Below are 27,572 nucleotides of genomic sequence, written 5' to 3' on the forward strand. Positions count from 1 at the left end.
GAAGTGGCTGCAGAGATGGTGGATGCATTGGTTGTAATCTACCAAAATTCCCTGGATTCTGGAGAGGTCCCAGCGGATTGGAAAACTGCAAATGTAACACCCCTATTAAAGAAAGGAGGGAGACAGAAAGTAGGAAACTATAGACCAGTTAGCCTAACATCTGTCATTGGGAAAATGCTGGAATCCATTATTAAGGAAGCAGTACCAGGACATTTAGAAAACCATAATACAATCAAGCAGAGTCATCATGGTTTTATGAAAGACAAATCATGTTCGACAAATTTGCTAGAATTATTTGAGGATGTAACAAACAGGGTATATAAAGGGGAACCAGTAGATGTAGAGTATTTGGATTTCCAGAAGGCATTCGATAAGGTGCCACATAAAAAGTTACTGCGCAAGATAAGAGCTCACAGGGTTGGGGGTAATATATTAGCAAGGATAGAGGATTAGCTAACTAACAGAAAGTCGGGATAAATGGGTCATTTTCCGGTTGGCAAACTGTAACTAGCGGGGTGCCACAGGGATCAGTGCTGAGGCCTCAACTATTTATAATCTATATTAATGACTTGGATGAAGGGACCAAGTGTAATGTAGCCAAATTTGCTGATGTTACAAAAGATAGGTGGGAAAGCAAGTTGGGAAGAGGATACAAAATATTTGCAAAGGGTTATAGATAGGTTAAGTGAGTGGGCAAAAATTTGGCAGATGGAATATAATGTGAGGTTATCCACTATGGTAGGAAGAATAAAAAAGCAAATTATTATTTAAATGGAGAGAGACAAAAAAATGCCGTGGTGCAGAGGGATTTGGGGGCCCTTGTACACGAAACACAAAAAGTTAGCATTCAGGTACAGCAAGTAATTAGGAAGGCAAATGGAATGTTGGCCTTTATTGCAAGAGGGATGGTGTATAAAAGCAGAGAAGTCCTGCTGCAACTGTACAGAGTATTGGTGAGGCCACACCCAGAGTATTGCATACAGTTTTGGTCTCCTTATTTAAGGAGGGTTATACTTGCATTGGAGGCAGTTCAGAGAAGGTTCATTATGTTGATTCTTGAGATGAAGGGGTTTTCGTATGAAGAAAGGTTGAGCCTATACTCATTGGAGATCAGAAGAATGAGAGGTGATCTTATTGAATCATAAAAGATTCTGAGAGGGCTTGACAGGGTAGATGCAGAGGATGTTTCGCCTCGTGGGGGAATCTAGAACTAGGGGCCATTGTATCAGAATAAGGGGTCGCATATTTAAAACGGAGATGAGGAGGAATTTCTTCTCCCAGAGGGTCGTGAATCTTTGGAATTCTCTATCCCAGAGCTGTGGAGGCTAGGTTATTGAATATATTTAAGGTGGAGATAGACAGATTTTTGAACGATAGGGGAGTTAAGGATTATGGGGAGTGGCAGGAAAATGGAGTTGTGGCCAAGATCAGATCAGCCATGATCTTACTGAATGGCGAAGCAGGCTCAAGGGACCAAATGGCCTACTCCTGCTCCTATTTCTTATGTTCTTATATTTCATTGAGCATTTTTTTTTTTTACATTGTATAAACTTCCCTCACGTCACCGAAATATCCATATAACAAAAGCTTCCTCTTGAAAAATGGTCTGATTGTCTAGTAGTTAGAATACTGGTTTCCAAACCATGCATTTTGCTTGTTTCCAAATCTCCCCGGAAATAGAAGAAATGATCTGAACTATCACTGCTGCCTTCAGCATCTTTACGTAGCTTGGCATTTCACTCAGGGTTGTTACACTTTTTTGGTCCGTCAAAGCTTTATTCATTTAATATTATTTTGTCATTCAAATGTTAAGATTAAAGCTTTGCTACTGGATTTAATTTCTGTTCTGCCAGTTTTGCAAGTTCTTGTTTCTCAGCTCAATTGTCGCTCCCTCTGGTTCAGAATACACAGACATAAACATTCTAATCTTTGGTGGAGTATTTTTCCCAAAATCTACACAATTAGTCCACTTTAAAACAATTTGATACAACTAATTTTGCCCCATGGAGAAAAACGAACAAATTATGTAATCTTACCTAATTAAAATGTCACGTTTATATGACAAGTTATTTGTAGCAGAAGTGACTCTGTAATATAGGAACATAAGAACATAGGAGTAGGGGTAGGTCATTCAGTCCCTCAAACCTCTTCCACCATTCAACTAGATTGTGACTGTTTCAAATTCATTTACCCACCTTTTCTCCTATCCCTTGATATCCTGACTTAACAAAAATCTATCAATCTCAGTCTTGAAAATTTCAATTGACCCAGCATCCACAGATTTCCACTACTCAATATGCATTACTGGGGCTCTTGATGTTGTGGACTCCATGGCACATTGTACATGCGCAATTTAGTTTAACAGTCAGGAAATTATTGATTATTGGTGGTGGCTAGGGAAGGCCTGCACAAGTCACCAAGCAGAAAACTACATTTCCAGTCAGAACAAACAGGTGCAACTAGAAAAAATTACATATATCACGGCCATCACCAGCCATTTACATTATTGCACCAGGATTACTTTCTGAAGATATCAGGAAAATCCACCTGCAGAGGCAACATCAATGCTTAATTTACTTCCCTGATGTCACAGCTGCTGCTAGAAACAGTGCTGTACGGTTACGTGCCCCTCTTAGTCAATCATTATAGGCGGTGATTGTCAAAAAATGCCCTGTGATTCCAAAGTCTCCCAGCATGCCTGCATTGAGGCAAAAGGCTTCAGGGAAGAAAAAAGGTGCAGGAAAGGAAATATTGAAAATATATATACTTAAGACATTTTCAACACTCAAAGTGATTGAAATCGTGAGCCTAGTAATTTAGCTTATAAGCAAAGTCCCCATAACCTGTCCTCTGAAGAGATAAATTTAGTTCCTTTTTAACATCAGGCCTCCAAAACCGCCTAACGAGATTTAGTTTTCTATGTGAATTACACATTGTCTCCAATTCCAGCTGTCCTTCACACTTCTGTTGCTGAGAGCATGGGTGCATGATCACAGACCACTACCAATGTCCCCTGTAGCCAAGCAAGTGCTGGGTACTGCCCGGCCAAAATTCTTCTTCCTTTCTCCATCTTTTTAAGCCAACATTACAGCCTCGACTCAGCATAATTCAAATTGACAACTAAAGAGTGAAAGAATGTAGGCACTGAATCTACATCTGCCTCACTCTCTAGCACAAAGCATTAGTTTTGTTGCCATGTTATTATGTTCCCCTGCCCTCACCTCTACCACCACCCCCACCACAACATAGGTTCCAATGGTGGCTGGGTTGTCAGCTCCTATCAGTGAATCAAAAAAAAGGAAGACTTAGAAGCAAAATAATTTCTCATCAATTATTTCTAAATTTCAGACTAAACCTCAATGTCCTGGTTCGAGCAAACTACATAAATAATAAGTCAACAGTAAACAGTAAATTGAATGTAATCACCAATTAAGTAGTCTTTAAGCTTGAAAACATAAATATATATGGTTCTTATGTATATTAGTACCACATACAACACAACAATTTATGCCACAAGAATGCTTTTAATGACTTCACGTCCAATAAAACTAAAATGTCATTCACTTAACTATTTTGATTCAATTTAACAGCTAACATAGTAATATGATATGCTATATAACAGTCAATTAATTCTAGAAAACACAAGTTAGTAGGAACAATTTGCTGGACCAATAAAAACAAAAAGTTAATAAAATGAAGAAATTAAGCAGTTACACAGAGTTGTCCCAAGCCAGGTAAGAGAAACATAATTGCATAAAATTCAGATTTATATGACTCACCCTGTACAGTTACTGAAGTGATGAATTGTTGGTCTCAACAGTTGAGTGTAAGATTTCTATAAGGAAGGCAGAAGACTTTACATATGGACCATGCACCAATCCAGTACAGTCGGTCTGCACTTCTTCAATGTCTCCATCTTCATTTTTCACAAAAATTTCCATAGGAAATACTGATGAATGGTGCCAGGGTTCAGCTGAATGGTAGAGCTGGTCTGCAGAGACAGTGAAAAATGCAAAGCAGCTCAGGATCAATTCCCCAGCAAAAAATTGTGTTTTGGAATTACTACAAAGAAATTTGGTAAATTAGTAATAACAATGCTACTAAACTGTTCTTTGCCACTAAACTGTTCATCATAACACATTGAGCATTAGAGGATATAATCATTGTACTTAAACATGGTGTTGAACTATGTATTAAAGAGGAAGTATCATTTTACTTCAGATTTTTTTCTCCTTGTTACCTGAAGGTGCTAACTCTTGATGGGATATGGTTTCATTGGTGCCAACAGCCCTTCTATTTATCATGGCTATTCTACATGCAGGAATCTACCAAAAGTGCATTTGGCAGGCTATTCGACCATTGTATCATAGCCAAGCCCAATCTTGTCTTCATTGCACACATGCAGTTTCTTGCAGGGGTCACTGGATAACTATAGCAGGAGCCCAAGGCTTTTTTTCCATTTCTAGTCCAGAAACTCTCACGCCAACTGTAGTGCTTCTACTACCAACTCATCTGAAATTAACTAATTCAGCAAATACCTCACGGGGCCGAAATTGCCCCTTCCCTTAAGGCTTTGTTACTGCCGGAAATCGGCGATCAATGGCCATCGATTTTTCGTGGAATGGCCACCATTTTGAAAATTCCACTCCTGTGGTCATCATCATCATCATAGGCAGTTCCTCAGAATCAAAGAAGACTTGCTTCCACTCTTAAAATGAGCTGAACAATTAACAGTCCAATACAAAAGCCACAGTCCCCGTCACAGATGGGACAGATAGTTGTTGAGGGAAAGGGTGGATGGGACAGGTTTGCCGCACGATCTTTCTGCTGCCTGCTTTTGATTTCTGCATGCTGTTGTGTCCTTTGATGTTCTAACAATGACTCCACGAGACAGTGTGTTGTACCAGAATTGTAGTGACCTTAGTCCTTTATTAGTTAACTCCAGAGTGAGGATCACACCTGGTGGCCTGCCTTTTATACCAGGCCAGGCACACCTGTATAGGTAACCTACAAGTCCCCCACTGCTGTGCCTTCTGGTGGCACACCTTGAGACAGTACCAGCAGTAATCATGTAGAATACATGACATCACTCCCCCCGGAACCCTCAGTGCAAATCGCCTCTGCATTGACTGTGCTCTGGGCTTAGCTCTATGTGGGTTTTGTCTGGTTGACCTCTGGCGGGCCAGCTCAACCTTGGCTGGGTAGTTGATGCAGTAGTGTACTGGTGGTTGCTGGTTTGTGTGTGTATGTTCCTGACCACTCCATTCTCCGGCACCCCCCCCCCTTCCAAATTGATGTGGCGGGGGCTCCTGACATTCATATACATTCAAGTTCAGGTAAGTGTGTTTTGCATTTTTTTTTTTTGTTGTGGTTCCATGGTGCGACAAGTACATTACATGCCTTGTCGATGCGGTGACCGGTGCATGAGGACAAGCTAGATCCGGAGCTGCTGGGTTGTGTCCCTGCAGTCTGGTGGCAGCTCAGTGCCCGGTGCTGGCAGTGGGAACCCCGGTTGGCTCGCGTAGCCTGCTCTCGGGACTGTTGCCGTGGTCCCTAGTGTCGGGCGGGTGCACAGATGTCTGTGACCTCCCTGTCCTTTCTGGGTCACAGCTGCTCCCTGAGGAGCTGTTGTCTAGCAGTGCACAGGGAACTGCTGACTCGCTGGCCTGAGCGTCATTTGGTTTGGAATCCTGGCTGGTGCTTGTTTCCTCTGGGGGAACAGTGGCAGGTGACCCTACATCTAGGGGTATGGCCTTGGTGCAGTCTGCTCCTTCAGGCTCGTGGCAGTTGGTGCCATCAGTTGCCTGAGAGATGGAGCCGATCCAGGGCATGATATCAATACCGTTGCCGTTGCCCTGCTGAGGTCGCTTGTTTCGCAGCTCGTGTGTGTGTTGGCTGCTTGTGGCCACACTTCGTGATGCATGACTCTGGTTCCCAAGATGCAGGCTACAGCATTGGGTAGCTCGCTGGATCTGTGTGCACCCGATGGGTGTGTGCCCGCTGCATTGGCTGCGTGCAGTGGAAATCCAGCATTGCACAGCTTTTCATTACTTATGATGGACACTCTAGGGGTCTGATCACGATCGGCGATCTTTCCTCGCTGGTTGCATATGCACAGTTCAGATCATCAATCACACATTGTACATAATCACGCGACTTTTCCTCGCTGGTTGCATGTATACAATTCCGATTATTAGTTAAACATTTTACATGATCAGTTACACACTTTACATAATCCGTTACACCTTTTGTCTCGAACTTATAATTACTGTTACATTGCTTAAATGTGTGGAACTGTCCCTTTAATTGTAGTGGGTTGCAGGACTCCTTTAAGAGAGCCTTGCTTGTTTTACCCCAATCCGCTTCTCCGTTTGGTGCCACATGTTGCTCCATCAGCGCTGCACCTCGTGGTCTGGCCGCGGCCATCTTTGTCTTCAGCGCATCACCTCGTGATTCGGGCGCCATCTTTCCTTCGTCCACGATGTCGACTGCGGTGATCCTCTTCTCCCCGGGTTCTGTCTCCGCAGTTGGGAAGTCGCTTCTGGATCCGATTTTCTTCCTCCGGAGTCCTGCCACTGGAGCCTGCAAGGTGCATTCGGGTCATCTCAGCTGGATCATCTCCACGCAGTCATGCTGAGTGGTCTGTGCCTCGGGTGCCGTGCTGGTCTGCTCTCTGGTGCCAGGTCCACTCTCAGGTGAGGGCTTGCTTTGCCTCTGAGCAAAGAGGGCTTCGATCGCTGGAGGAGTGAAGTCTTCCCACTTCCAATGGATCTTCTCCATCCACCTTCTGCCAAGCAGCGATGGTCCATCACCTGCAACAATCCACAGAGGTAACTTGTGCTCCGCGCCATCATGGAGTACCTTTACATTCACACTACCAACGACTCGGATGATTTCATTGGTGTAGGTGCGCAGCTTTGCCTGAACCGGGGCCAACTTGGGTCGTTCAGCTGGATTGTCCCATAGCCTCTCAAAGGCTCCTTGATTCATCAATGACTGGCTCGCCCCCGTGTCCACTTCCATGAAGGCTGGACTTCCCTTTATCTCGACTTCCATCTTTAAGGGGGAGCACTCGGTGGTGCAGGTAAACATGCTATGTACCTTACTGTGGGACTGGACTGCCTCACTGTCTAACAATTCATAATCCACGCTGGATTCATGGCCATCTGCGGACTCCTCATCGACACAGTGAATCCTATTTCTCTTACCCATTCGCTGGAGGTGGCCCTTTGTGCTGCAGCCTTTGCAAACATAGTCTTTAAAACGGCACTGGTGAGCCCTGTGATTTCCTCCGCAACGCCAGCATGGTACTACTCGATTAGCCCCCCTTGGCGGACTCTGAGTTAAGGGACTCGGGGGCCTGTTCTCTCTTCCCGGAGAGGATTCGCACTCGACAACCCAGCCCCTGAACAGCACCACTCTGTGCACAGTACCTGCCGGGTTTGAGTCCTGAAGGTGAGACATCTGCCTAGAACCGCTGGTCGAGGTCATGAATGACTGGCTCACAAAGGTGGCCTTCTGCAGTGTGACTGTGGTATCCGCCGACAGTAGCTTGTGAAGAAGGCCCTCATGGCCAATTCCAATGACATAAATGTCCCGCAGCGTTTCATTGAGGTGGGTGCCGAACTCGCACGGTGCCGCCAGCCTCCTGAGGTCTGCGGCGTACTTCATTACTTCCTGGCCTTCTGGACGTCAGTGGGTATAGAACCGGTGAGTGGCTGTGAGGCTGCTCTCCTTGGGCTTGAGTGGCTCCTGGATCAGGATTACGAGCTCCTTGTACGTCTTGGTCGTTGACTTCACTGGTGCCAGCAAGTCCCTGACGAGGCCATAGACATTGGGCCCACAACTGGTTAGCAGGATAGCGCAGCGCTTATCAGCAAATGCGGCCGGGTTGTCTCCTGCCAGGTCGTTTGCTGTGAAGAAATGGTCGAGCCTCTCCACAAAGGCGTCCCAATCATCACCATCGGCGAACTGCTGCAACGTACTACGGGTAGCCATTTCCGCGTGAAAGTTCGTAATCTTGTCGCCAGTTGTTGTGTCCTTAGATGCTCGAACAATGACTCCACGAGGCAGTGTGTTGTACTTGAACTGTAGTGACCTTAGTCCTTTATTAGTTAACTCCAGAGTGAGGATCACACCTGCTGGCCTGCCTTTTATACTAGGCCAGGCACACCTGTACAGGTAACCTACGAGTCCCCCACTGTTGTGCCCTCACACCTTGAGATAGTACCAACAGTAGCCATGTAGAATACATGACAAAAAGAATGTTTGAGGATCAGGCCCTCAAAACTGCCATCAAGCTCATGGTCTACAGGGCTGTAGTAATACCCGCCCTTCTGTATGGCTCAGAGACATGGACCATGTACAGTAGACACCTCAGGTCACTGGAGAAATACCACCAACGATGCCTCCGTAAGATCCTGCAAATCCCCTGAGAGGACAGACGTACCAACATGAGTGTCCTCGACCAGGCCAACATCCCCAGCATTGAAGCACTGACCACACTTGATCAGCTCCGCTGGGCAGGCCACATCGTTCGCATGCCAGACACGAGATTCCCAAAGCAAGCGCTCTAACGATACATTAACGATTTGGATGAAGGAATAGAGTGTAATATCTCCAAGTTTGCGGATGACACTAAACTGGGTGGCGGTGTGAACTGTGAGGAGGACGCTAAGAGGCTGCAGGGTGACTTGGACAGATTAGATGAGTGAGCAAATACATGGCAGATGCAGTATAATGTGGATAAATGTGAGGTTATTCATTTTGGGGCCAAAAACACAAAGGCAGAATATTATCTGAATGGCGGCAGACTAGAAAAAGGGTGTCATGGTTCATCAGTCACTGAAAGTGGGCACGCAGGTACAGCAGGCGTTAAAGAAGGCAAATGGTATGTTGGCCTTCATAGCTCGGGGATTTGAATACAGAAGCAGGGAGGTCTTACTGCAGTTGTACTGGTCTCATCATCATCAGGATGAGAGGGGAGACTTGGGGCTACGATCGGAGGCCTCGTGGTGGGCTCCCTGATCATGAGGGATGGGTTAGGTAGGGACCCTGGATCCATGAGTTACATATAAAGCCACTTACCTCCTGGATGCAGCAGTCCCCGCCTCTGTTTAAATACCAGGTTTCACAAATAGTAAATTCAAAATGGACCGGGAAAGAGAGACTTCTAGCCTCATTACAATACAGGTACAATGTCTCAAATCCGGCAACTTCGAGACCATGCCAATTTTCAGATTTTTCCGGATTTTGGACAAGAAAGTCAAGAACGTTCGTATGCTATCGAGACAGACAAATTACTAATGGTGACGTGGGTCAGGTCAGGTCGGGTCAGGCCGGGTCAAGGGTCATTCGGCAAGGCTTGGCAAGGCTCGGACCTTTTGCACACCATTTTTTAAAAAGTGGCAAAGCCGATAACTAGTCCGGCCCACCAGATTTTGGACAATAATTCTGAATTTTATTTTACTGATTATCAAATGGCATTTTCTCAAAAATATCCAGTTTTCGGACAATTCCGATTTTCGGACAGCCGAATTTGAGATCTTGTATCTGTATTTAAATTGAGGTAACGTCCCTTGGGACTGGGTTGGTCACCCACCCCCACCCCAATCCCGCCCTTCCCCCCACACCCGTCTCGCCCGCCCGCCCTCCCACTCCCCCAACCCCCGCCCGTCTCTGTCCGTCCTCCGGGAAAACCAGGAATTGGCAGGTTAAAGGTGGGATCAGGTCGGGCTTCACATTTTTAACAATTTAACTGCCCCCACTTTCGAAACCCCACCCATTTTTTAATGTAATATTCCAGCCTTGGATTTTAAGACCTCTAGATTAGGGATGGAAAAATCACTGTGTGTGTTGGAAATTGGGAGAGACAGGAATTAGCCCAGCTATGATGCCACTATTTTAGCTTCTCGAAGGGTCATGAGAGAAGTCAGTGTGGCCGCCGCCATTACCCACGTCACATGCCCAACAGTGGCTCCACTGCAGCTCCTCCAGCTGCTTTCACCTCCGTAGATTGGTCCGCCGGCTGAAAGGACTCCGGGGTCGCCACCAAGGCCAGCTCCGAGTTGGCCAAAGGGACTCCGTGGCCGGCAGTGAACTGGCCGAAGGGATTCCGGGGCCAGCGTTGAACAGTGGAGCTCCCTAGTAGGCTGCCATCCAGGCGCCATCTTGGGCAACCAAAGAATAGTTGGTGAGTAGAGAAAGCACAGGAGATCCAGCAGTTGGCCGACAACCACGACGAGTGAGGTTTCTTCAATGCAGTCAAGCCCACCTACGGCCCAAGCACCCAAGGCCCCATTCCATTGCTGGCCAAGAATGGAGAGGCACTCATTAAGGACACTGAGGCAGTCAGGGCCCACTGGAAGGAGCACTTCGAAGATCTCCTTTACCGAGACTCTGCCTTCGACGCACGTGTCCTTGACTCCATCCCGCAGCATGCTACCAGCCACCATCTCAGCAAAGCCCCAGCCCTGCACAAGGTAGAAAAGGCTATCCATCAGCTCAAGAACAAGACATCAGGAGCAGATAGAATCCCTGCCGAGGCACTAAAGTATGGTGGAGAAGCACTATTGGCATGAATGCATGACTTCATCTCTTTTATCTGGAAGGAGGAGAGCATGTCAGGAGATCTCAGAGATGCCGTAATCGTGACCATCTTCAAAAAAGGGGACAAGTCCGACTGCGATAACTACAGAGGAATCTCCCTGCTGTCGGCCACTGGGAAAGTCATTGCAAGAATCCTCCTCAATCGTCTTCTCCCCATGGCTGAAGAGCTCCTCTCAGAGTCGCAATGCAGATTCTGTCTACTAAGGGGTCACCACCGAGGCCAGTTCCGAGTTGGCCAAAGGGACTCTGAAACTGACCGAAGGGATTCCACGCGACAACTACAAGAGAAATGCAGGGAACAGCATCAACCCTTGTACATGGCCTTCTTTGACCTCACAAAGGCCTTTGACACGGTCAACCGTGAGGGACTATGGAGCATCCACCTCCGTTTTGGCTACACCCAAAAGTTTGTCACCATCCTCCGTCTGCTCCACGATGACATGCAAGCCGTGATCCTGACAATGGATCCATCACAGACCCAATCCACGTCCGGACCGGGGTCAAGCAGGGCTGCATCATTACCCCAACACTCTTCTCGATCTTCCTTGCTGCAATGCTCCATCTCACTTTCAACAAGCTCCCCGCTGGAGTGGAACTAAACTATAGAAGCAATGGGAACCTGTTCAACCTTCGCCACCTCCAGGCTAGATCCAAGGTTGTCCCATCCTCTGTCATCGAACTGCAGTATGTGGACAACGCTTGCGTCTGCACACACTCAGAAGCCGAACTCCAAGCCATCGTCAACGTCTTCACCGAGGCATACGAAAGCATGGGCCTTACGCTAAACATCCAAAAGACAAAAGTCCTCCACCAACCTGACCCCGCCACACAGCACCCGCCCTCCCAGTCATCAAAATCCACGGCGGGCCTTGGACAATGTGGACCATTTCCCATACTCAGGAGCCTACTGTCAACAAGGGCAGACATCGACGACAAAGTCCAACACCGCTCCAGTGTGCCAGCGCAGCCTTTGGTCGCCTGAGGAAGAGAGTGTTTGAAGACCACGACCTCAAATCTGGCAACAAGCTTATGGTCTACTGGGCCCTCCTATATGGCTCAGAGACATGGACCATATACAGCAGACATCTCAATGTGCTGGAGAAGTATCACCAACGCTGCTTCCGCAAGATCCTGCAAATCCATTGGGAGAATAGACGCACCAATGTCAGTGTTCTCGATCAGGCCAACATCCCCAGCATCGAAGCACTGACCACATCGTCTGTATGCCCGACATGAGACTCCCTAAGCAAGTGCTCTACTCGGAACTCCTGCACGGCAAGCGAGCCCCAGGGGGGTAGAGGACACGTTTCAAGGATACCCTCCAAGCTTCCTTGATAAAGTGCAACATCCCCACCAGCACCTTGGAATCCTTGGCCCAAGACCACCTAAAATGGAGGAAGAGCATCCGGGAGGGCGCTGAGCACCTCGAGTCTCGTCGCCGAGAGCATGCAGAAATCAAACGCAGACAGCGGAAGGAGCATGCGACAAACCAGGTTGCCTACCCACCCTTTCCCTCAACCACTGCCCCACCTGTAACAGAGACTGTAATTCCCGCATTGGACTGGACAGCTACCTGAGAAGTCACTTTTAGAGTGGAAGCAAGTCTTCCTCGATTTCGAGGGACTGCCTATGATGATACCACTAATGATGAAAGCACCTACCAATACTCAACCACAAGATTCAAAATTAAAATATGGATAACCTGACATGCAAGCAGGCTAACAGACGCTGGCAGGGGTAATATCTGCAGCTGTTAAAGGGATATACACATTAATGAGGTAAGTTTGAATGGAAGGGTTTGGCCATTTTTGGTGGGATTTTACTGAAGTATTGTCTTACTGCAATATATGTGAAAAGGATGTTGAGTGCTGCTAGATGCTTGCAAGGGCTCGGATGGTAAGTGAATGCCTTTGAGAAGACAGTACATGCTGCGAATACCCAGCAGGTCATGCAACATCCGTGGAGTTCACGTCTCAGGTTGACGTGCTGCCTAACCAACTGAATATTTGCAGCATTTTGTTGTCAGTTCACATTTACAGTGTCTGCTTGCAGAGAGAAGAGGAAGACGCAAAAGAGAAGGATGCTGAAGGGGAGCAATTAGATGGAAGGATGCATCCCAGACAGCTGGGATATCCAGGGATAGAATCATCTGCCTGCTGTCCCACTGGCTGGGCAGGATGCATTCTTTGGTGTGTGAAATGAGGACAGTACAAAGGTGGAGTTGTGCGGATGGGCCGGCGGAAAGTCTAGAGGTACATGCAAAAAGGAGGATAACATCCTTTCAGCCCCACTGCTGACCAAGGGCTCAGCCATGCCCCTACCAAGAATGGCCTACACCGTTTCCTCCAAGGGGGTGTGATGATGTTAGAAATGGGTAATGTGCCTCGTGATTGCTGCAAATTGTTGGTAGGTGAGTGATTGGGGGTCCTGCGTTGAGCAATGTGTGAGGTTAGTGGTTCAGTTGGTAGGTGACGTCTTTTAAAGATGCATTCATTGACCTTGACCTTAACCAGTGGTCTGAGGTCATGAAGCTTCTTTGGGCACTGGAGCCAGGTGGTGGGGGCTACACTACTGGCAGTGACAGCCTTGGTAACGTACTCCCACATTGTTCTTTCTGGAGGATCTCCTGGCCCCTGTGGGTAGCAGGCCAGTCTTGCAGTGTTGATCCCCTGCACAAAGTTAGAGAGCTGCATGAGAGACCCTGGGTGCCTTTTCCCTGGCTTGCTGAGCCAGTTATGGTAGGGCTGAGGCAGTTTTCCCATTAAAAACATAAGAACATAAGAAATAGGAGCAGGAGTGGGCCATTTAGGGTTAGGGTTAGAGTTACTCCGCCATTTAATAAGATCATGGCTGATCTGATCATGAACTCAGTTTCACTTCCCTGCCTGCTCCCCATAATCTGTTGTTCCCTTATCGCTCAAAAATCTGTCCATCTCCGCCTTAAATATATTCAATGACCCAGCCTCTACAACTCTCTGGGGCAGAGAATTCCTCAGATTTGTTGAGTTTAGGAAGGTAATTCAGCTTTAAGTGCTGAATATTGACATTTGGAACTTCTTTTAAATATTGATTATTTGTTAAAAGACAGAAAGGGCTAAAAAATGTATTGAATCAGTGCATTTTATTTTCCCTTGCTTCAATATGCATGGCCCTTCGAATTTCAGAGCTTTTCATAGCGAGGGGATTTGAGTACAGGGGCAGGGAGGTGTTGCTACAGTTGTACAGGGCCTTGGTGAGGCCACACCTGGAGTATTGTGTACAGTTTTGGTCTCCTAACTTGAGGAAGGACATTCTTGCTATTGAGGGAGTGCAGCGAAGATTCACCAGACTGATTCCCGGGATGGTGGGACTGACCTATCAAGAAAGACTGGATCAACTGGGCTTGTATTCACTGGAGTTCAGAAGAATGAGGAGGGGGCCTCATAGAAACGTTTAAAATTCTGACGGGTTTAGACAGGTTAGATGCAGGAAGAATGTTCCCAATGTTGGGGAAGTCCAGAACCAGGGGTCACAGCCTAAGGATAAGGGGTAAGCCATTTAGGACCGAGATTAGGAGAAACTTCTTCACCCAGAGAGTGGTGAACCTGTGGAATTCTCTACCACAGAAAGTAGTTGAGGCCAATTCACTAAATATATTCAAAAGGGAGTTAGATGAAGTCATTACTACTCGGAGGATCAAGGGGTATGGCGAGAAAGCAGGAAGGGGGTACTGAAGTTTCATGTTCAGCCATGAACTCATTGAATGGCGGTGCAGGCTAGAAGGGCTAAATGGCCTGCTCCTGCACCTATTTTCTATGTTTCTATGTTTCTATGTTTCTCATTGCCCACATTGCACTGCGAGCTTCACAGATGCTAGGGGAAGCAGCAACGTCGCACCAGCGCAACAAATTGGTCCCAGATCCCTCATGCAACACCATCAGGACGTCGAAGACTGTTGTTATTGTGTCTGGAAGCACTCTAGTAATGACTCCACGAGGTAAGGTATTGCACTTGAACTGTTGTGACCTTAGTCCATTTATTGCAGCTCCTGAATGAGGGTACAGTAAGGTGAGCTCCCTTTTATACTTGTTTACCTGCAGTGTGCAGGTGACCTCTAGGTCTCCACCAGTTGCACCCTCTGTTGGTACAGGCATATTGTATACAGTGTGAAGATACATTCAATGGTACACGGTATATACATACACAACATCACTCCCCCCTAAGTCTTGTGCCACTGGCCTTTGCACTATGTGCTCTGGCCCTCGACTTGAGTGCCCAAACCTTTTGCACTTTGTCTGTGCTTGGGAATGGCTTTCTCCCTGTGGACCCCCAAGTCCTTATTGCCACGACATTGGGAAATGGTCAGCAGTGGACAGTTGGAGGTTGCAGTGGGGTTCGAGTGGGTTCTGGGTGTGATCCATGTGTGTCCATGGCTACATACATTCATTACACCACCCCCCTCCCCCACATACATAGACCACGTGTGTGGTTCGACATCTGCATTTACAGACATGTACAAAGAATGGAAGAAAAAAAATTAGGATTGGTTACATCACTGTTTGGGTTTTCCAGAAGTGGAACGAGTACATATGTCAGGTAAGGTACATACACGATATTACAGTCTTGCCCCTGGGGTGTAGGTGCAGTTGGGTGAGGACGTTAGTTCCAGAGTAATTGGACTGTGTCTAGGTTGTCTGATGGCAGCGCTGTGCCCCCTGCCAGCTGGGTGGGCTCGGAGCGCTCCTCTGGCTGAGTCTCAGGGCCTTTGCCGTTGCCTAGTGGTGGGCAGAGCCACAAGAATGTGTGGCCTCCCCGTCCTGCTTTAAGGGCTGCAGGGTCTCCCTGCTGCCCTTCAGCGGTAATGGGAGCCTGGTCATCCCAGGTCCCGTTGGGAGGGCTGGAGGGTGCTGGCCTCTTGCTCCCAGTACTAGCCCTGGTGGCCAGAGAGATAGGGCCGATCTGGGGCAGGGTACCAGTAGTGGTGCCTGTGCCGTCCGCTGATCACTGGCCCTGCAGTGGGTATGCTCCCACTGTGTATGTCCATACTCCCTGGGGCATCACATTGGTCCCGGAGGTGCAGGCTACATGATCGGGTAGCCCACTGGACCTGGGTGCTTCAAACGGGAGGTTGCCTTTGGTTTTGTCGGCGTGCATATTGAACCCGGCATCACACAGTATTCCATCATTTAAATTCATGATACATTGGCTCCAATCACACTCAAGTACAAATTCACAATTCTCAATTAAATCTCTTCCCTCAATTACATCTTTTCCCTGTATATTACCGGCATCGCTGTACAATATTACATTTAGATACTTGTATTCATCAATGACATCTTTTCCACGTATCCTACCGGCATCGCTGTTCAACGGTACATTTAGATACTTGCATTTGTTAATTACATCTCTTACATTAGTATCACCGGCATCTCTGTACAAAAAGTGGAACTGTCCCTTCAATTGTTCTGGGTTGCTGGTCCCCTTTCAGAGGGCCTTGCAATCTTTACCCCAATCCGGTTCGCTGCTCGGCATCACGTGTTGCTCCCTCAACGCTGCCCCTCGTGGTCTGGTCGCGGCTATCTTGATTTCAGGCGTTTCATCTCGTGGTGCGAGCGCCATATTTTCTCTCTCCACGGGATAGGCTGCGTTGATCCTTCTCTCCCCAGGTTCTGCCACTGAAGCCGGGAATTTACCTTCTGCGTCGATCTTCTTCCTTCAGAGTCCTGCCACTGGAGCCCGGAAGGTGAGGTCTGGTCATTTGGGTTGGATTATCTCACCGTTGGGTAGTGCGGTCTGTGTCATCGCCGCGCAGTCGAGTTAGACGGAAGGATCTTCAGCAGCTGCGATGGATCCAAATTTGGGGCCGCATAGGACATCAATCGCCGGGGCCTGGAGGCTTTCCCAGCTCCAACAGATTTGGATTTGTTTCATCCATCTTCTTCCTAGCAGCGTTGGTCCATCACCAGCAACGATCCACAAAGGTAGCTTGTGCATCGCGTCACTGTAGGACACCTGGACATCCACGCTGCCAACAACTGGGATGGTGTCATTTGTGTAAGTGAGCATCTTCACCTGGATTGGTAGCATTTTGGGTTGTTGGATAGGATTGTCCCAGAGTTTCTCGAAGGTCGCTTGGTTCATCAGCGATTGGTTCGCCCCTGTGTCGACCTCCATCGAGACTGGAGCACCGTTGATTTTGACTTCTATTTTCAACAGGGAACTTTCGGTGGAGCAGGTAAACACTCCGCATACCTCTTCTTGGGGCTGAGTTGCCTCCTGGACTCTCTCTTTGTCTTCATCAGTGTCGGAGCCCGGGTGATCGGCCAACTCTTCAGCAACTCGGTGAGTGAAATTTCTTTTACACATTCGCTGGAAATGACCTTTAGTGTTACAGCCTTTGCAAGTATAGTCTCGGTATCAGGACTGGTGGGCTCTGTGATTTCCTCCACAGCGCCTGCATGGGGCTGGCCGGTTATCCCCCTGCGGCAGAATCAGGGTTGCGGGGCTCAGGGTCGCAGTTTTATCTCTGAAAGGTGCCATTCGGTTCACTGTACTTGCCGGGTTAGAGTCCTGGGGTTGTGTCATCATCCTTCTGGAATTGCAGGCTGAGACCATGAATGCTTGGCTCACGTTAATCGCCTTCTGCAGGGTGACCTTGGTGTCCACAGAGAGCAGCCTGTGGAAGAGATGTTCGTGGCCGATTGCATAACAAAGATGTCCCTCAGTGCTTCGGTGAGGTGGTCGCCAAAGTCACACGGTGCAGCCAATCGTCTCAGGTCTGCAGCATATTTTGCGATTTCTTGGCCTTCAGGCCGCCGGTGTATGTAGAACCGGTGTCTGGCTGTGAGGCTGCTCTCTTTAAGCGCGAGCTGTTCCTGTATCAATGTTATGAGCTCCGCGAACGTTTTGGTTATCATCTTCTTTGGGTCTAGCAAGTCCCTGACAAGGCCATGAACGGTGGGCCGCTTATCAGCCAGCGAGGTCAGTGTGTTTCCAGCCAGGTCATTCACAATGAAGTAGTTTTCTAGTCTTTCTACAAAGGCATCCCAATCTTCCCCATCAGCGAATTAGAAACATAGAAACATAGAAAATAGGTGGAGTAGACATTCGACCCTTCGAGCCTGCACCGCCATTCAATAAAATCATGGCTGATCATTCCCTCAGTACCCCTTTCCTGCTTTCTCTCCATACCTCTTGATCTCTTTAGCCGTAAGGGCCATATCTAACTCCCTCTTGAATACATCCAATCAACTGGCATCAACAACTCTCTGCAGCAGGGAATTCCACAGGTTAATAACTCTGAGTGAAGAAGTTTCTCCACACCTCAGTCCTAAATGGCCTACCCGTAATCCGAAGATTATGTCCACGGGTTCTGGACTTCCCCAACATTGGGAACATTCTTCCTGCAACTAACCTGTTGAGTCCCGTCAGAATCTTATACGTTTCTATGAGATCCCCTCTCATCCTTCTAAACTCCAGTGAATAAAGGCCCAGTTGATCCAGTCTCTCCTCATATGTCAGTCCAGCCATCCCTGGAATCAGTATGGTGAACCTTCGCTGCACTCCCTCAATAGCAAGAACGTCCTTCCTCAGATTAGGAGGCCAAAACTGAACACAATATTCCAGGTGAGGCCTCACCAAGGCCCTGTACAACTGCAGTAAGACCTGCTCCTATACTCAAATGCCCTAGCTATGAAGGCCAACATACCATTTGCCTTATTCACCGTCTGCTGTACCTGCATGCTAACTTTCAATGACTGATGAACCATGACACCCAGGTCTCGTTCCACCTCCCTTTTTCCTAATCTGCTGCCATTCAGATAATATTCTGCCTTCGTGTTTTTGCCCCCAAAGTGGATAACCTCACATTTATCCACATTATACTGCATCTGCCATGCCTTTGCCTACTCACCTAACCTGTCCAAGTCACACTGCAGCCTCTTTGCGTCCTCCTCACAGCTCACACCTCCACCCAGTTTAGTGCCATCTGCAAACTCGGAGATATTACACTCAATTCCTTCATCTAAATCATTAATGTATATTGTAAAGAGCAGGGGTCCCAGCACTGAGCCCTGCGGCACTCCAGGAGTCACTGCCTACCATTCTGAAAAGGACCCGTTTATCCCGACTCTCTGCTTCCTGTCTGCCAACCAGTTCTCTAGCCACATCAGTACATTACCCCCAATACCGCGAGCTTTGATTTTGCACACCAATCTCTTGTGCGGGATCTTGTCAAAAGCCTTTTGAAAGTCAAAATACACCACATCCACTGGTTCTCCCTTGTCCACTCTGCTAGTTACATCCTCAAAAAATTCCAGAAGATTCGTCAAGCATGATTTTTCTTTCATAAATCCATGCTGACTTGGACCGATCCGGTCACTGCTTTCCAAATGCGCTGCTATTTCATCCTTAATGATTGATTCCAACATTTTTCCCACTACTGATGTCAGGCTAACTGGTCTCTAATTCCCCATTTTCTCTCTTCCTCCTTTTTTAAAAAGTGGTTTTACATTAGCTACCCTCCAGTCCATAGGAACTGATCCAGAGTCAATAGACTGTTGGAAAATGATCACCAATGCATCCACTATTTCTAGGGCCACTTCCTTAAGTACTCTGGGATGCAGACTATCAGACCCCAGGGATTTATCGGCCTTCAATCCCATCAATTTCCCTAACACAATTTCCCGCCTAATAAGGATATCCTTCAGTTCCTCCTTCTCACTAGACCCACTGTCCCCAATACATTCGGAAGGTTATTTGTGTCTTCCTTCGTGAAGACAGAACGAAATATTTGTCAATTGGTCTGCCATTTCTTTGTTTCCCATTATAAATTCACCTGAAGGGACCTACGTTTGTCTTCACTAATCGTTTTCTCTTCACATATTTATAGAAGCTTTTGCAGTCTGTTTTAAGTTCCCTGCAAGCTTCCTCTCGTACTCTATTTCCCCCCTCTTAATGAAACCCTTAGTCCTCCTCTATTGAATTCTAAATTTCTCCCAGTCCTCAGGTTTGTTGCTTTTTCTAGCCAATTTATATGCCTCTTCCTTGGTTTTAACACTATCCTTAATTTCCCTTGTTAGCCACGGTTGAGCCACCTTCCCCATTTTATTTTTACTCCAGACAGGGATGTTCAATTGCTGAAGTTCATCCAAGTGATCTTTAAATGTTTGCCATTGCTTATCCACCGTCAACCCTTTAAGTGTCATTTGCCAGTCTATTCTAGCCAATTCACACCTCATACCGTCGAAGTTACCTTTCCTTAAGTTCAGGACCCTAGTTTCCGAATTAACTGTGTCAACCTCCATCTTAATAAAGAATTCTACCATATTATGGTCAGTCTTCCCCAAGGGGCCTCACACAACAAGATTGCTAATTAGTCCTTTCTCATTACACATCACCCAGTCTAGGATGGCCAGCCCTCTAGTTGGTTCCTCGACATATTGGTCTAGAAAACCATTCCTAATACACTCTAGGAAATCCTCCTCCACCACATTGCTACCAGTTCGGTTAGCCCAATCAATATGAAGATTAAAGTAGCCCATGATAACTGCTGTACCTTTATTGTACACATCCCTAATTTCTTGTTTGATGCGGTCCCCAACTTCATTACTACTGTTTGGTGGTCTGTACACAACTCCCACTAGCGTTTTCTGCCCTTTGGTATTCCGTTGCTCCACCCATACCGATTCCACATCATCCAGGCTAATGTCCCTCCTTACTATTGCATTAATTTCCTCTTTAACCAGCAATGCCACCCTACCTCCTTTTCCTCTCTGTCTATCCTTCCTAAATGTTGAATATCCCTGGATGTTGAGTTCCCAGCCTTGGTCACCCTGGAGCCATGTCTCCATGATGCCAATTACATCATATCCGTTAACTGCTATCTGCGCAGTTAATTCGTCCACCTTATTCCGAATACTTCTCGCATTGAGGCACAGAGCCTTCAGGCTTGACTTTTTAAACACACTTTGCCCCTTTAAAATTTTGCTGTAATGTGGCCCTTTTTGTTTTTTGCCTTGGGTTTCTCTGCCCTCCACTTTTACTATTCTCCTTTCTATCTTTTGCTTCTGCCTCCATTTTATTTCCCTCTGTTTCCTTGCATAGATTCCAATCCCCCTGCCATATTAGTTTAACTCCTCCCCAACAGCATGAGCAAACACTCCCCCTGGGACATTGGTTCCGGTCCTGCCCAGGTGCAGACCGTCTGGGTTGTACTGGTCCCACCTCCCCCAGAACCGGTTCCAATGTCCCAGGAATTTGAATCCCTCCCTTCTGCACCACTCCTCAAACCACCTATTCATCTGAGCTCTCCTGCGATTCCTACTCTGACTAGCACATGGCACTGGTAGCAATCCTGAGATTACTACTTTTGAGGTCCTACTTTTTAATTTAACTCCTAGCTCCCTAAATTCGTCTCGTAGGACCTCATCCCGTTTTTTTACCTATATCTTTGGTACCTATATGCACCACGACAACTGGCTGTTCACCCTCCCTTTTCAGAATGTCCTGCACCCGCTCCAAGACATCCTTGACCCTTGCACCAGGGAGGCAACATACCATCCTGGAGTCTCGGTTGCGGCCGCAGAAACGCCTATCTAGTCCCCTTACAATTGAATCCCCTATCACTATAGCTCTCCCACTCTTTTCCCTGCCCCCACGGTGCCATGAACTTGGCTGATGCTGCTCTCCCCTGATGAGTCATCCCCCTCAACCATACCCAAAATGGTGTATCTGTTTTACAGGGGATGACCGCATGGGACCTCTGCACTACCTTCCTTGCACTGCTCTTCCTGTTGGTCACTCATTTACTATCTGGCTATGTACCTTTAACCTGCGGTAAGACCAACTCGCTAAACGTGCTATTCACGTCATTCTCAGACTTGTGGATGCTCCAGGGTGAATCCACTCGCAGCTCCACTGCCGCAATGCGGTCCATCAGGAGCTGGAGGCGGATACACTTCCCGCACACGTAGTCGTCAGGGACACTGGAAACGTCCCTGACTTCCCACATCGTACAGGAGGAGCATAGCATGTGTCTGAGCTTTCCTGCCATGTCTTAACCCTTAGATTAACTTAATTTGGCAACAACAATGCTAAAGGTTACTTGCTGATAAAAGAAAAAGAAAAGCTACTTACCAATCACCAGCCAATCACTTAGCCCCTTGGCTGTGATGTCAACTTTCGATTTCTTTCTACTTCTTTTTTGCCTTCTCTCCCTGCTGCAGCTGCACCGGCTGGCCTCCTCGACGCACCTCAAACTCCCCAAACTGCTGGGCCTTTTATAGGCTGCTGCCGCTCTGACTCCCGCCTCTCTGACTCACTGCGCTGGTCCCCGAACTGCTGGGCCTTTTATAGGCCGCTGCCGCTCTGACTCTCGCCTCTCTGACTCACTGCGCTGGTCCCCGAACTGCTGGGCCTTTTATAGGCCGCTGCCGCTCTGACTCCCGCCTCTCTGACTCACTGCACTGGTCCCCGAACTGCTGGGCCTTTTATAGGCCGCTGCCGCTCTGACTCCCGCCTCATCACGCTGGTCCCCAAACTGCTGGGCCTTTTATAGGCCGCTGCCACTCCGACTCCCGCCTCTCCGACTCACCACGCTGGTCCCCGAACTGCTGGGCCTTTTATAGGCCGCTGCTGCTCCGACTCCCACTTCACCATGCTGGTCCCCGAACTGCTGGGCCTTTTATAGGCCGCTACCGCTCCGACTCCAGCCTCTCCGACTCACCACGCCGGTCACCGAACTGCTGGGCATTTCATAGGCCGCTGCCGCTCCGACTCCCACCTCTCCGAAAGTTGCCAAGGTTAGCCATTTTTCACGTGAAATTCGTATTCTCGTTGCCAGTTATTGTGTCTGTAAGCACTCTAGTAATGACTCCACGAGGTAAGGTATTGCACTTGAACTGTTGTGACCTTAGTCTATTTATTGCAGCTCCTGAATGAGGGTACAGTAAGGTGAGCTCCCTTTTATACTTGGTTACCTGCAGTGTGCAGGTGACCTCTAGGTCTCCACCAGCTGCACCCTCTGTTGGTACAGGCATATTGTATACAATGTGAAGATGCATTCAATGGTCTTATGTAACTGTACATTGAGTGTACAGGGTATATACATACACAACAGTTGTAATACAGAAAACAATTAGCAAATAATAGGGCACAGAGGGCTGCCATGAAATAAAGGCATCATGTCTGCAGCCAAGGAAGTGGGCAATCACCTGCATTGTCCTCTGCAGATAGCCCCACACAAGCTGACCATTGATTGTGGAAAATCTGTAGTTCAATGTAGTTCTTCCTGTTGGAGCGAAAATTTGGTAGCGCCCACTGAAGCTGAGCCGGGCGATGCCTTATCCTTCATTGATGGGGAGGGCCAAGCTGCCAACTCTACGGGGGATAAACGGGTCGCACCCTGGACCACCAGGGAACGGGGTGCCGTGGCTTTAGCCCGACATACAAGCGGAGTGCCGGGCTGCAAGATCACGGCACGAACACCGCGATCCAACAGGAAGGCGGCCGCGACCGGTAAGTCAGCTATTTTTAAAATGTTGAAATCGCCACCTCACCTTTAAATTTCAACCCGTGTGCGGCCTACAGTCCAGTACGCGCCCCCTCAAGCGGTCATTGGCATCGCCCGGCGCAGCTTCAGCGGGCGCTTCCAAAATTTTGCTCCTGGGCGAAAATGGGTCACAGTGGAGCAGGGTGCTACCGGTTGCCGTGGGGTGCTACCGGTTACTACCGTCATTAAACTCCCTCGGAACTTTGCAGGAGTTATTAGCGGTGCTGCGTCAGGGCAAAAAGTCATTTGCGTCCCGCTAACAGGAGGTGTAAAAGCCCCGAATTTCTCCCCCAAACACTATTGATCAGCTGGGAGAGAAACAAATGGAATGCATTTGTCATGTTTGACGTCAGCCAACTCTGAAAATTGCAAGGTTCAAATGGCGTGGGAACGTATTGGGAATGCAGCGATACGCACTCTACCATTAACTTAATCAGCCATCCGCCCTGTTCCTGTCGGGTGGGCAGGGTTAAAATCAGGCTTTAAGCTCCCTTCTTCCTCCAGCCAGTATTGCATCTTAGCTTTACCCATAGGCCCCAAGGTTAAAGTCAAAGGAAATCTAACAGCCATAGCTCCATTTTAAAATCCCATTGCATTGGCCTAGCTAAAATTTATAGAAAACGATATAATGGTTTTCCTGGGGACTTGTATCTTGGGTGTCGAGGCCCTTGAACGGCACAAAAGAGGAAATTATGAAGTAAGTGGCTTATGGCATTAACTATGCCACTCAATATTTTGCTGGTTCCTTTGTGCCAATCAACTTTTACCCTTGCTGAAAATAATTTGAAGTTAATTATTACAGTTCCACCTCCATTAAAATCAATGGTGATCACGATTTTCTGCATTTATGAGTTTTCACACTCTTGCCATTTAGACTAAAAAACAATGACACTGGTGGCCTGGCAGTGGCGTGATTTATTGACTTTAAATGTATTTTCTAATTGCATTTACATGACATGCTGGTGTGTTTGCTTTTTGAAAGACAGGTTCTTAAATCATTACATTGTCAGGCTCAAGGGGTATATGGCCTACTCCTGCTCCTATTTCTTATGTGTCCTTGTATCAATAAAACAATTCTTGTCTTGTAAGTATTTTTTTAAACTATGTTGCTTTTTAAAGCATTTATTGTTGCTAATCAACCACTTCACAAGTTTGTTTAGCTAAATAGGTCCCACAGGAATCACAAAAAAAATTTAAAAGACAATTCAATAATTGTGTCTTGATAAGTGTACAAATATTTAATCCATGGAAGGCAAAACCACGCATTGACAGGACAGTGTTAAATGAAGATATAAACAATGGCTTGTAACTGCGCCACTTCTGATCTGCCACTATGCTCGCTGCAGCGTACTCTAATTAGAAATAGAGGAAAATATGGGGTAATGCACAGTGTACATTACTCATCTCACAGGAAACTCTGGGCCGTTTAATATATAGCATGACAAAGGATGGAGCCTGCATTTATCACTCAGATCAACCTCTGAACTAGATCACTGCCAAATAAGTGTTCATTTTTTTTTGTTGTGACAGAGGTGAAACCAACAACAATGTATATCAGAGCACAATATTATTTTCTAACATCTGTGGCACTAAAAAGTAAATAGATTTGTGCCCCAAAAATCAGTTTGTATGATGGCCAAAACCTACATGCACAGCCACCCTAATCATTATTTTGAGTGGCTTCAAATATGCCGTTTGTGTCGATGATATAAGTATGCAATTTTCTCATAACAGATGTTATAAAAATATCTGGTGGCTAGGCTTCCTTAAAGCCTGTTGTCTATCAACGCCCCCATTGCTTCTATTTCTGTCTGTCATTAATTGTTATCCAAATGTGCAAGCTTGATGACTCACGAGGTATAGGATTGGTTTTGTAGCATTTCATTGCGATGTTCTCTATGGAGACTAAAAAATAAAAAATGCCCAATACAACAAATAGAAATAAACTGCAAAAAACTGTCGCTATAAATCATGCAAATTATTTAGGAGAAAATGTTCAAATGTAAAATCTTTTCTTTCCTTGTATGTAGTGTGAACCAGAAATTGTCTGTTGCAATTATTGTCTGTGTAGGACACTTGTAAACAAGGCGTTCGTGAGGCAAAACTTTTAAAGAAAAAAAATCCTGTTCAAAAATCCTGTACACTTTGAAATCATCGGCTTTCAATTTGGCAGGCAATAATGCACTTGCAGAGCAGAACAGTGCAAGAGTTGTCAATGATTCCCTGGACATGGTGGAAAGCCTGCAATATGTATGAACTACAGAGCCCTATCCTGCTATTTCTGGTTGTCCATGGTGAAAGTGATGAAAGTTTTTACTTTAGCAAACATGGCATCAGTAACCTGATTAATGTAAGCAGGAACTGCAGATTGACTGATGTTATTGACATGTCCTATGGGAGCTAGAGGAAAAGAAATTCAGGGCTGCGGTGATTTTGACTGCAACAGGCAATGTAGCGCTAGTTGTGGCAGGTAGGTCTTGTTGCAGGAGACAACACAACTCTGACAGCCTCACTAGAAAAGCACAGCCTCCTTCGGCACTGCTCCTCAGATGTGCAGATACATTGTTCTGGGCTTATATGTTCTGTTGGGAGGGTAAAGATTCCTGCAAGCTCGTCTCCTTCTAGCTAGTCTTCCTGCAGCTGCATTTCTGTTTGCTCCTTCCTCCTGTTGCTGCTGTTCCTCCTTTTCATCTAGCCAGAGTAGAAATGTCAGAAGGATCACTATGTAGAAAAATAGCATGTTTCCAGAAGTTCCTTAAGAGTTTAAAAGTTGGACAGCCATTACAAGTACTTTAAAATGATTTATGTAGCCAAAAATTACTATCTAATAACAGTAAAATGGCTCCTAAATCTTTGCAGCATTTTTGCTGAGGGCACATCTGTATCCCTTTAAATAGTGCTGGAAATAGCTGCACCTCGCCCCGTATCACCATGTGTGTGGACAGGTTGAGGAAGTAGCAGTGGCAGATCGAGTTGAGACAAAATGCCATTGGACAGGTTCTTGACAAAATCAGTTTGCATATATTTATCAGGCTCCCATCTGTTTCCGTCAGGGCACTGGGCACCTAAGTCTAGCTCCATCCAAAAATTGGAACAATGGCCAAGTTGTTTCACCCTGCTACCACCTTGATTATAAGTGTCCTACACAGACAATAATTGCAAAAGACAATTTCTGGTGCCACTACATACAAGGAAGGAAAATTAAAATTTATATTTTGTGATGTGGACCACATGTGAATGATCAAACAGGTCAAGGACCAACTGGGAAAATAGGTCTGGTATAAGAAGCAAAGAAGCTTATGTATTTGGTGACACTGAGCTGAAGTGTGAACCTGTAAAGATAGCACTTCAGGACAATGCTGTCCGTTAAAGCATGAATATATCCTGCAGAGTTCCATTCTCAATGCTTCGCAAAACAGAAGAGAAACTAAAAATTGTTCAACAACTAGCATCAAGTAGAAATCTACTGGATCTACAGAATAGTGCGCATCAATGGTCCCAGTTGTAAAAAATTAGAACATTTGCAAAAGTTAAGAACATGGTATAATTGGCACCAGTGTTACTGTTTTAGAGAGGTTGGGGTGGTCTTGTACCTGGCCTGAGATGGCTAAGGTTGAACAGGTTCCCACTGGTTCAGTAGTTTAGTTCCACTCCAGCGGGGAGCTTGTCGACTGTGAGGTGGAACATGGCAGCGAGGAAGATTGAGCAGAGGGTTGGGGCGATGACGCAACTCTGCTTGTCCCCGGTCCGGATGTGGATTGGGTCTGTGATGGATCCGTTGGTAAGGATCACGGCCTGCATGTCGTCGTGGAGCAGGTGGAGGATGGTGACGTACTTTTGGGGGCATCCGAAACTGAGGAGGACACTCCATAGACCCTCGCGGTTGACAAGTGTCAAAGGCCTTTGTAAGGTCGAAGAAGGCCATGTATAAGGGCTGGCGCTGCTCTCTGCATTTTTCCTGCAGCTGTCACGCTGCAAAAATCATGTCCGTTGTGCCCCGGAGGGGACGAAATCCGCACTGCAACTCCGGGAGGAGCTCCTTGGCCACAGGGAGAAGACGGTTGAGGAGGACTCTAGCGACGACTTTCCCAGTGGCTGATAGCAGGGAGATTCCTCTGTAGTTGCCGCAGTCGGACTTGTCCCCTTTTTTAAAGATGGTCACGATCACTGCATCTCTAAGGTCTCCCGGCATGCTCTCCTCCCTCCAGATGAGAGAGATGAGCTCATGTATTCACGCCAGCAGTGCCTCTCCGTCATACTTCAGTGCCTCAGCAGGGATTCCATCCGCTCTTGTAGCTTTGTTGTTTTTTAGCTGTTTTATGGCTTTTTCTACCTCGTGCAGTGTTGGGGTCTCACTGAGGTGGTGGCGGGTAGCATGCTGCGGAATGGAATCGAGAACACTCAAGTCAAAGGCAGAGTCTCGATTGAGGAGATC

The sequence above is a fragment of the Pristiophorus japonicus genome, chromosome 8 (genome assembly GCF_044704955.1).
Source record: "Pristiophorus japonicus isolate sPriJap1 chromosome 8, sPriJap1.hap1, whole genome shotgun sequence".
Taxonomy (NCBI): domain Eukaryota; kingdom Metazoa; phylum Chordata; class Chondrichthyes; family Pristiophoridae; genus Pristiophorus; species Pristiophorus japonicus.